The sequence below is a fragment of the Rattus rattus genome, chromosome 2 (genome assembly GCF_011064425.1).
Source record: "Rattus rattus isolate New Zealand chromosome 2, Rrattus_CSIRO_v1, whole genome shotgun sequence".
Classification (NCBI taxonomy): domain Eukaryota; kingdom Metazoa; phylum Chordata; class Mammalia; order Rodentia; family Muridae; genus Rattus; species Rattus rattus.
The window spans coordinates 59,131,216-59,142,577 of NC_046155.1; positions in this window are offsets into that span (position 1 = coordinate 59,131,216).

Genomic DNA, 11,362 nt, shown 5'->3' on the forward strand with positions numbered 1-11,362 from the left:
CTCATTAGCTCTGTGTGCTTCTGCTTTGTGGTGAAATCTAAGGATTGTCGGTCACTGTAGCTTCAGGATACCACAGCTCCACCAGAACTCTCATAACAGCCCTATTGGAGTGATGATTGTAGCTTCACCATACAGGTTGGCGGGCAGAGCTCAGAGGCTAATATGTCTGGCTATTCAGCCAGTGAGTATAGAAGTTGGCATCTCAGATCTATCCCCTTCAAATTCCATATTGCTCTCTTTCACATCTGTGTCCTCAGGGCAGAGACAGTATCTCATGGTTGGTTCCCTTCAATATGGCCATGAGTCCAGTCAGGACCACCATGGGGCAGCTATGAATGGCAATCCAGAAAATGCTTAGTGATCAGTTATTTAGGCTCCACCAACCTAATTTGCTTATGGTAGAATGGACAAAGTAGTGAGAATCCCATCCAGACTACGATAACATGCCAAGCACGGAGTTCAGCGCCCGGCACGCTAACTGCTTGGGAAACTCCAGCCACTTTAACAAGGAGTAGTTAGCCATGTAGATTGAGAGTGCCACGAGCTCTCTGGGTCCCATCGGCTTCCTAGGTGAGTTTAAAGTCAGCTCTATGAAGGGGTGGTGAAGGCGGTGAACCAAGAGTAGTCAGGCTCCTGAGAACTGCATGTGAAGAGACTGCATTGAACAGTGAGGGTCTCTGGGTGAGTGTGGTGGGCATGGCTGGGTGTGGATGTTGCTATGCCCTTCCTTCTAAGGTACTGGTGACACCTTGAGGTCTGAATCCACCAAGTTCACGCTAAGAAACAGATGAATTTATTAGGCTTATAGAGCAATGGGCGGACTATGGGGAGGATCCTGGGTGGCCTTGAAAGAGCCACACATGAGGAAGGTCTGCACGCAGCATAAATTGATCCCTCCATGGCCACAGATGGACCACCCTCCCTGGTCCTCCCCATCTCTCTGCTCTAGCCTCTCCCTAAGACTACCCACAATTAGGGCCAAAGTGTACACGGTTGGTTGGTAGGAGAGGCTGGATACATGGAGGAGGGTCCAAGGCCTTCCCACCAACCCCCTTCTATGAGGAAATAGCAACAGTGAGTGCGCTCTGCTATGGTGACCTTTTGCGAGCACATCGGGATGAACTTCTAACGATGGTCAGCTTGGAGGATCATCCTGTGTACACGGGTAAAGTCTAGTCCTTTCCTAAATGACTGTGTGAGGATTTTCCTTTCTGCTGAGAGCTTTTCCCTGCTCCCATCTCTAGATGAAGATCTGACTATTAAAGTACACACCTCTTGGCCACGTCCAGAACAGCAGCCCTCATCCCTTAGCAGTGTAAGTTTGAGATTCTTGGTGATTAACAGGAACAAGAACAGAAAGCGTCCCAGAACTGAGTGCAGAGTCCGACGCCTGGGTTTGAGTTCTGGCTCCAGTTACTGGCTGCACAGCTCATGAAGATTTGTTTAACTTCGCTAAGCCTCAATTTCCACTTCTATAAAAAATAATTATTATTATTATTAATACCTGCTTCAAAGAAGGACAAGACTCAGCATGATACAAAACGAGACCTCAGACATTGAATTTGCTAGCAGACAGAGTGTCCTGTAGTAAAGACCAAGTCCTGCCCAGCCCCCAGCTGAGCATATTCTAAGCTCTTAGATTGATCCTTACACTACTTCTCCCAGAAAAGGAAAGAGACCCAGAAAGATTGTCTTATTCACTTGACAATTGGCTTGGGGGTCTAGGCTTGAAGGCCAGCCTCCCCAGTCTGAAGCGCTGCCTCTGTGCGGCTATCCCCAGGATGACCTGCCAGACAGCAGACTGTGCAAACTGGAAGGAGGCACCCAGATGTGCTTCCCACTCCGGGGACGCCAACACCACCATGGGAGATGGTGGTGACTATTGAAAGATCTTTACAACAGTGTGGCTCCCTTCTAAGCAGCTCAAGGCTAAAAAGATTTCCTCAGCTCAAGAAAGAAAGCTACCAGACCTGACAAGTCTCTTGCACACAGGGACTCATGACAGCTAGATGTACACTCATCAGATCCACCAACTTCAAGCCAGGGACTAGAGCCCAGCATACACAGGGGAGGTGCTTGCAAAGTCTGACCCCATCTGAGGAGCTTTTGGTAGTTATGGACCCTAAGAGACTCCAGCAGATGGTCCTAAACCTGTGCACATACAGACAACACTTAAGTGACCTTGATGGGCTCAAGAGAAAAGAGAACACAAGGAAGTTGGGAGGGGAAAGTGCTGAAGAGGTAGGGGAGGAATTCAAGTAGGCAGAAGGGTGGTGGATTTGATCAAAACACATTATATGCATGTACGAAATTCTCCAACAGTCCAAAAATACAAAAAAATGCTACCAGTCTGCTCTGCCCCCTCCTGCCCATTGCTGAACAGGGCTCCTCCCCCTTCCTCTCCCCCTCTTTCTCTCCTCCCTCTTCCCCTCCCACCTCCCAGAGCCAGACAGTCTTGTCTGGGTGTGGCTACCAGCCCTGTTCTGCTGGATATGGTCCATTGTAGACTAGGAAGCAACAAGGAAGGGTGGGGACTCTGGGGTTGGCAACTTTTGGGAAAACCCAGTGAGGTTGAGGAGCAGTGACGGCAACCCCAGAGCCCCAAGTTGAGAACCACATCTAATTCCCTTTCTTCCCACCTGAGGCCCAGACTCTGAGGATCTGCCCCTCTTGGGCTACAGAACTTGGGGTGCACCAGAGCTAATAAGAGACGTGAAGAAGGAGTCCTATGATCGCGTATTTTCCTTTCCACTCTCAACTGGATAAATGTACTCCCCAGAGCCTGCCATTGTTCAGAACACAATAGCAGGTCCTAGAGAGGGTTTTCTGTATTTATTTGTGCTGTCCCCTGCAGCTGCATTCTGACCCCCACCTTTTCTTAACTCAGCTCTTTCCCTCAATAAAAAAGAAAATCTGGCTTGGGAACCTATCCAAAATTAGGGGCTGGTTCTGCGTGGCCCAGCAGGGTGTAGGGTTGTCCCTCCTATAACATTTCTATGGATTTGGTGGCAGCACGGAGCCTTTCAGAAGCTTCCAGACCCACCTAGACCTGCTGAGACTCCAACACAAGGGATGGAGGATATAGTGAATCTTGTGGTGTGAGAGTGCATGGCATCAGTAGGTAGCATTTGTGGTTGGGGGGTCTACAGAGTGCCGGCTGCCACACTGGATTATTCTATGTAGATTATTCCAGTTAGGCTTGGCAGTGGGACTCTAGCCCCATCCTAAGTCTGAATAGCTTGTTTGTTTGCTTGTTTGTTTTACTGTGTCTTACTGTGTAGCCATGGTTGGTCTGGAACTTGCTATGTAGTCAAGAATGGCCTTGAACTCACAGACTCACCTGTCTCTGCTTCCTGAATGCTGGATTAAAGGCCTGGAGTGTGCCAAGTAAGGCATCCCCAGCTTTCTGGGATCTCCACAGTATTGAGCACATGGTTTCCAAAGAACTGACAGAAAAGTGTTCTCAAAGACTAGCAAGGTGGAGCCTGGCCATAAATAACATTTTGTTGTGCAGTGAGCCGACGCTGGCACAGAAAATGCAGGTTCTTTGGTTCCTGTTTTGTCCTGAAACATGTACTTCTTAAGGAAGAGTCAGCAGAGTTACGCTAGATAGCCAGTCTCAGACAGTGCCTCCTGGGTTAAAATAAAAAATTAGCTGAGGGATAATGCAGTTTAATGGTAGCGTGTTTGGCCAGCATGCAGGAAGTCCTAGGTTCAATCCTCAGAAGCAGCAAAATAAGTAATTAACTAAAATGTAAACATTGTTACTTTAGTGTTAAAATATAAACATTGTTACTTTAGGGGCTGGAGTGGTTAAAGCACTGGCCACTCTTCCAAAGATACTGAGTTCAATTCCCAGTACCCACATGGCAGCTCAGGACTGTCTAATCTGCTTTCTGGTGTGCACATGTACATACAAAGTACCCGTATACTACATACATAGATTTATTACTCTATTCCCCATGAGGTGTGCACTGCTAAAAACTAAAACCATAACCGGGCTGTCAGGGATGAAAGTGTTCTAAAGAGGCACTGGTGTTCTCCCAATCTGAGTATCAGACTATTGAAACACTGGACCCCCAAACACCAAAATTTGTCCCAGGAATCCCACACTGGGGGGAAGAAATGGCTGACGTTGGTGCATGTGTGTGTTGTGGCAGGGGGCAGGGGGCCAACACAGAACACTTGCCTTCCAGAAGGAGCCTGTTGAAAACTTCCAGACAACTAGGGGCCAGTTGTGGACCGCACCTTGGCCTGGACTGCTCGGGCATATCCCCCTGCTTAGTCTTGACACTTACTTCAGAACCCAGAAGATGGAAGAGGGGCACTGGGTTGTCCTTTTTCCAGTGTGCCTCCGTTGAACAAATCTCCTATTTCTGGACTTTACTGTCCTCTGTTCTACCTGACTGTCTGAAGACAGTAGCTAAGCCTGGCTTCTTGACTGTGACCCCAAGTTTTGTGACCAGACTGCTTATACTAGCTGTAGTTTTAATCACACGGCTCCCCTGTATGCAGCCTGGTACAGTTGACCTCAGTTGTCAACTTGACACACCTGGGAATGGGGATCTTCAACTGAAGAATCAGCTCTATCAGAATGGCCTGTGAACCATTCAGTAGGGCATTTTCTTGATGGCTAATTGATAGAGAAGGGCCACTGTGGGTGGCACCATACCTTAGCAAATGGGTCCAGGCTATCTAAGCCAGCAAGCTGAGCAGGGCATGGGAGAAAGCCAATAAGCAGTGTTCTTCCATGAGCTAAGATCCAGTTCCTGACTCTAAGTTGCTCTCTGAGTTCCTGCCCTGAATTCCTTTAATAACTTGTGACTGAAATGGAAGCCATCTGAAACACCTTCCTCCCTGAGCTGCTTTTAGTTGTGATGTTTATCATAGCAATAGAAAGCACACTAAGAAACAGCTTGGTAGGTTGAATAGGGACAGCCCCATAGGCTCTTATATTTGAATACTTAACAAGGGATGGTACTATTTGAAAAGATTAGAGGTGTGGCCTTTTGGAGTGGGTGTGGCCTTGTTGGAGTAGGTGTGTCCTGGGGTGGGTGTGTCCTAGTTAGGGTGGGCGTGGCTTTGTTGGAGGAAGTGTGTTCCTGGAGGTGGGCTTTGAGGTTTCGAGACCCCAAGTCGGACCCAGTGGCTCTTTCTCTTCCTGCTGACTTCAGATCCAAATGAAGAACTTTCAGGTACTTCTCCAACACCATATCTGCCTACACGCCAGAGTGTTCCCTGTCTTGATGATAACGAACTGAACCTCTGAAACACACGTAGGCCAAGCTAGCTTTCGACTCGTTATGTAGACAAGGACTTCGAACTTCTGGTCCTCTCGCCTCTACATCCTGTATTCTTGGATGCACCATGTCTAATTTACGTGGCACTGCTGATCAAACCCAGGGCCTCATGCATGCTAGGCAAGCGCCCTGCTAACCAAGCTACACCCTTAACCTCTCATGTGACAGTGGTTGCTTTTATTGTTGACGCTCTATAGCCAAGTGCCCGCAGCAGGTTTGAGATGAGTCCACATGGCCTCGGTGCCTTAACTGGAACTAGGACCTCTGTAGATGTCATTAGGGAAAGATGGATGATAACAGGCTAGGTTAGAGTGATCCTAAGAACGTCTTAGAAGAGACAAGGAAACACAAAGGTGGCCTCAGAGAGGCCAAGAGGTTTTCCCCAATGAAGGATCACCAGGACCCACCCAGGTCTGTAGGTCAGGATGGTTCTTCCCCCAGATCCTTGCCTGGAAGCCCCTCAAGGCGGCAGTAGCCAGGCCCCACCCACCAGACTATTCTAACAAAAATAAAGATCAGCTTGCTCGAGATCAGGAGGTCCTGGAAAGCTCCGCTCCCGGAAAGCTCCGCCCCCCAGTGGAATTCTACATAAAGCCTGCCTCCCCCTCAGTTCTTTGCTGCTTCTCCTGCCTGCCAGCAGAGGCAGCCATTCTCCTCTTTCCCAATAAAACTCCTGCATGAGGTTTATTGTGCAGTGAGACTGTGGTATTCTTGGCTCCCGACTGCCAGGATACCTTTCCCCTCAGCGCTGTAACGCTTGCATTGCCCACGACGTCAGTCAGTGCGTACTTCTGCTCTCTAGAACTGTGGGAGAGTACATTTCTGTTGCTCTAGGCCACATAACTTTATGGCTCGTTGGTACTGCTATCTTAAGAGGAGAATGTCACGTGCTGACTGGTGAAAAAAACATGTCTAATTTGTCAGTGAGGTGGAGCTAGAGAAAGTCCCGGCTACAGTTTTCTGGTGGGCTTAGAGAATTCTCTGTTGATCCCCTGGGGTTTGTAGAAGGCTCTCTGGTTTCGCAGGTGGTTCTGGAGTCCTGTACTGAACTCACTGTGGTGCAGCTGCCAGGCAGGGCGGTAGATGGGGCAGCTTTGCCTACAGCCTCCTTTCAGACCGCATGTGCGAGGATGGGGCGCAAAACTCACGATAGGGAGGAGCGTGAATCCGGAGGGAATCAGCCGGACTCTGTGTACACAGACCCCCACTCTGGCTCTGCACCGGGCCCTTCCATTCTCTGGGTTCATGGATTATTTCTCTATTGCTTCCTTTTGCCTTCGGCATCAAGGTTTTAAAAGCATATCTTGAAAGCACTTTGGTTAGCCATACAACTCTGCATTCGTACTTTCAGGAATATAAGGAAGTCTACTCACTTCTGCGAGGTGACGACAGGCTCTCCAGCTTTCTGGGGCTTCTAGGGGTTTGGGGGGGTTGTTCCACGGGCTTCCGGAGCCTTCCTGGGGGAGGCAGTCAAAGGTCTAGGGAATGTGATGAGCCACCTTGCACATTTAATGATATTTTAATAACTAGAAACGCTTTTTCCCACTTGCGCTAATTAAATTCTCCATGAGATAAACCACCTTGGTGTTTGTCCCTAAGGTTTCTAACTTCAGCGATCACTTCAATATCTGGTATCTAAGGTAGGAGGCTCGGCATTTTGGAGAATGGGAGTCCTCAGTAAACAGGTGCAGAGCGGCTGGACACCCTGGCTGGCAGGAGTGCAAAGCTGTGCCCCCGCTGTGGAAGAGCGTTTGTTTCTTATGAAGTGAAGCATCATTTATCAAATGACCCAGTATTTCACCCAAAACCTTTATGTTATGTTTATGGTGATTTTAATCAGAAGAACCAGAAACATCCCAAATATTCTTCAACTAGGAAACAAATAAACAGCTATTGTTCAGCCAGACGACGTTATTTTCTTTCTTTTTTAATAGAAAAGTTTATACAGTATATTTCGATTATGTTTTCCCCCTCCCCAAACTCCTCCCATGTCCTTCTTTCACCACTACTTTTCCCAATTTCATGGTCTCGCTCTAAAAATAAACAAACAAACAAACAAACCAAAACAGAAACAAAAAACAAACAAACAAAAAAAACCTCTCAAAAACAAGAATCAAAACAACAATGAAACCCAATCAGACAAAATATGCCCAAATGAAACAAAACGAAACAAAGAGTCCACAAAAAGTACATGAAGTTCATTCTGCTGTGGCCAGCTATTCCTGGGCACTGGGCCTGCTCTCCAGTATGGTTGATATATGTGGTGGTTTGAATGAAAATGGCCCCCATGGGCCCATAGGGAGTGGCACTGTTAGGAGGTGTGGCCTCATTGGAGTGAGTGTGGCCTTGTAGAAGGAAGTGTGCCATGGGGGTTGGGCTTTGAGGTTTCAGAAGCTCGGAGCAGGCCTGGTGGCTCACTGTTTCTTCCTGCTGCCTGCAGATCCGGATGTAGATCCTCAGTTACCTCTCCAGCACCACTGTCTGCTTGCACAGGCCATGCTTCCTGCCGTGATGATAATGGGCTAAACTTCTCAACTGTAAGCTGGTCCCCATATGAGAGGGGCTGTTTATCCCTCTCTCCACAGGAATAAAACCCTAAGACAGTACACCTAGTGACTATCTTATAGCAATATTATTTATATATAAACCCCAGCAGGGCGTTCTTGCTACCTGCCCCAGTGTTCTGGGTTCCCGAATGAAAGACACACAGACACACAGACAGACAGGCGCACACACACACACACACACACACACACACACACACACACACACACACACAGCCTTTATATTTTGATATGCCTTGACCAGTGCAACTGCTGGGCCACTTCTTAATCTAAACCGTGTCCCACTAATACTCCAAGTTATCACTCATTAGATTCTAGATTCTACATTGGCTTCCCTGGACCCAGAGGGCTGCCCAACGGGGCCTCGTGCTGGGCCTCTCTCCTCCAGCTCCTTCACATGGCAACCATGCCTCCCTGTCTGCCACAGCTCAGGCGTGGCATCTGTCTCTCCTCCTCCAGGCACAGCAGATCTTCTCTCTTTCCCCTCTCTCAGTGCCCAAACCCAAGAAATTCTCAAGTCCCACCACCTCTGTCTGCCCTGCCCAGCCACTGGCTGCTGGAGTATCTTTATTTACAAATCAGAATCAACTGGAGGCAGGGTTCCTCAGTGTCTCCTGTGCAGACACTTGTGTGAGCAGTTTTGGGGAACATACTTAACACTCGTTACACAAGCAGCTACGGTTACACTCTGTTGGAGAAAATGGATTTTTCATTTGCCAGTGGGTGTTAGTTACAAATAACTCCTGGGTCAGAGGTGGGATCCCAAGTTCTCCTCTCAGTGCTGTGACATCTGGCTCAAACCAGATGTGCAGGTCCTGTGAATGCTGCCATAGTCTTTGTGCGTTCATTCATGCCTCGGTCCTGTTTGTCTGGAAGATGCTGTTTCCGTGGTATCCTCCATCCTCTATGGCTTTTACGATCTTTTTTTTAACCTCCTCTTCTGTATAGATCCCTGGTCCTTAAAAGGAGGGGTAGGCTGATGAAAACTATCCAAGCCTCTCGCTCTGTGCACTCTTACAATGGAAGACAGCTCAGCGGCAAGAAGGAATGAACAACAATACCCTGGGTAGTGTTGAGGGAGATAGGGCTAAACCAGGAAGGCCGCATGCCGCAAAGAGGAAAAATGGAGGGTCAGGGGTGATGAGCTATCCTGCATTTTAATTATGGTGATGATCACATGAACATATTCAGATGACCAAATCCACAGTACTTTGGACCAAACGGGATGAGTTATGTTGCATGTAAATGATGCCTAAATTAAAAAAAAAATAGTAAAAAGGGAAAGCACTCAAACAAATAAAAAAAGGTATCACCAATCCTCCTGGACTTGCGGCTAGGAGGCTTTATAATGGAAACCATATATGTAGCCAATCATCCAGTCTTGGGAGGCTTGCAAGTCTTGCTATAAATCTATAAATTGGGCGCTGTGCTCAGCACTTAAGATGAAATGGTGAACAAATAGATGGTAAGCACACGGTCTCATAAGTATAAACAGAGCAGCGTGCCTGGGTAAAGGATTGGTTCTCGAGAAGGTTGCCCTCTCAGGGGAATAGTTCTGTTCAAGTGGCCACTGGACTGGATATGGCTGCAGAAGGGCATCGAGACAACTTGGTGGCTCGTGAGCTTCTGAAGCAGGGAAGGCGATGAGACCTTCGGTGTATGCTAGGGAAGGAGCCCCAAAATAGTTGGGGCGGCGAGATCATGAGCTCAGTGTAAGTGAGCAAGAATTAGACCACAGGAAGCAGTGCTGGATTAACGGTAAAGCCGCACAGGGCCCATTAGAAACATACACACGTTACATTTAACATGCATGTGCCCGAACGCTCACAGTCATAGAATTCATCATTCCTCCATGGAAATACCCCCAAGATGAAAATGAAATAGAATATCCTTTTCAGGGCTTTAAGACTGTGGAGAGCTAAAATGTGCGAAGGCAGAGAGCAGCCCCGAAAACACTGTGCTAAGTAAAAGAAGCCAGTCAGGAAAGAAGTCAGCCCACGGAATGGAGTGGTCTCTCGGAATAGTGTGTGATTCCACTTACAGGACATTTCCACAACAAGGAAATCCACAGAGTCTGAAGATAAAATAGAGATCAGTTGAGGCCCAGTGGGAGGACTGGGAGCATGACATGACTACTAATGTGTATATTTTTATTTCCGACAGTGCTCTAACATTTAGTCCAATGAGACCTTCAAAACTATTGTCAAATCATACATTTTTTTAAAAAAAGATTTATTTACTTTACTTACACGAGTACACTGTTGCCTTCCTCAGACACACCAGAAGAGGGCAGTGGATCCCATTACAGATGGCTGTGAGCCATCATGTGGTTGCTGGGTATTGAACTCAGGACCTCTGGAAGAGCAGTTGGTGCTCTTAACCGCTGAGCCATCTCTCTGGCCCAAGTTATACATTCCTGATGGGTAAATTGTCCTGTTTGTCTCAATAAAGTTGCTTTCATGACTAGGAGGTAAAGTCACTCATACAATGATATTCTTGGTTGTTCTATGTAAAATGTTGAAAACTAGAAATTGCCCCAATACCACTCAGTGAGTGGGTGGCTAGACAGAGTATAGCATATCGATAAGACAGCGTCGTCACACTTAAAGACGCATCTGGTAACAGTGAGAATTAACTTGAAAATACATTAAACTCTTTTCAATGTAATGAAAAGAAGTCTCTTCTGGTGTGGCTGTGCCTGCTTCTTCCCACGTGGGGAGTGGCCAGGAGGCGTGAGTGAGTAGGATGTACGTTCACCGCCAAGACCAAGCGCATCAAGTTCAGCTCTGTGAGCCCCGCGGCCCTCTTCACTCCTTTCTCCAGCTCGTTCTGTCTGTGACAGCCTGTACTAAATAACCTTAGTGCCATTTGGGAATGTGCAGTCTGGAGAATGAACTCTGCGAGGTGTATTTATGCTTCAGGGTAAACCACAGTAACTTCAGATGGGCGTGGTTTGCCGTCGGCGTGTTCTCAGGTCTCGTTGCTGTGACAACCTTAGTGGGTTCTCCTTTTTCCTTGCCCTGGAGTCCGGGGGCAGCCTGACCCAGGACATGAACTCTCAGAGGACACTGGGATAGACGTGGTCAAGCCTGAGAACGTGGGGCCGCCTCTTTTTCTCAGAGTTTTGCTCTGAAATGAGTTCCAACAGCACGCGACAGTTTACCAACATAGTTCACATTCCAATGAATGCTCCGCCCGTGCCTTTGTCCCACGGAGTCCTCACAACATGCCAAGGAGACCTGTATTGCAATTTGTCACATTTTGTTTCTTTAGGGAAGACACGTGCCTGGTGTTGCATTGTTATTAATGATGGGTCTGTGATTTCTAACTCAGATACTGAGGCCAGATCTGAACCAAGGCCTGAACTCTGCTTGGGAAAGCCTTTCTTCCGGCCTTCCTGGATTGCTTCACGTTCGCATCCCATCTAGGAAGAGTCCTACTTGTTATTTAGACCACAGATTCTCTGTTGGAGGGGTGCGCGCATGCATGCGTGTGCAT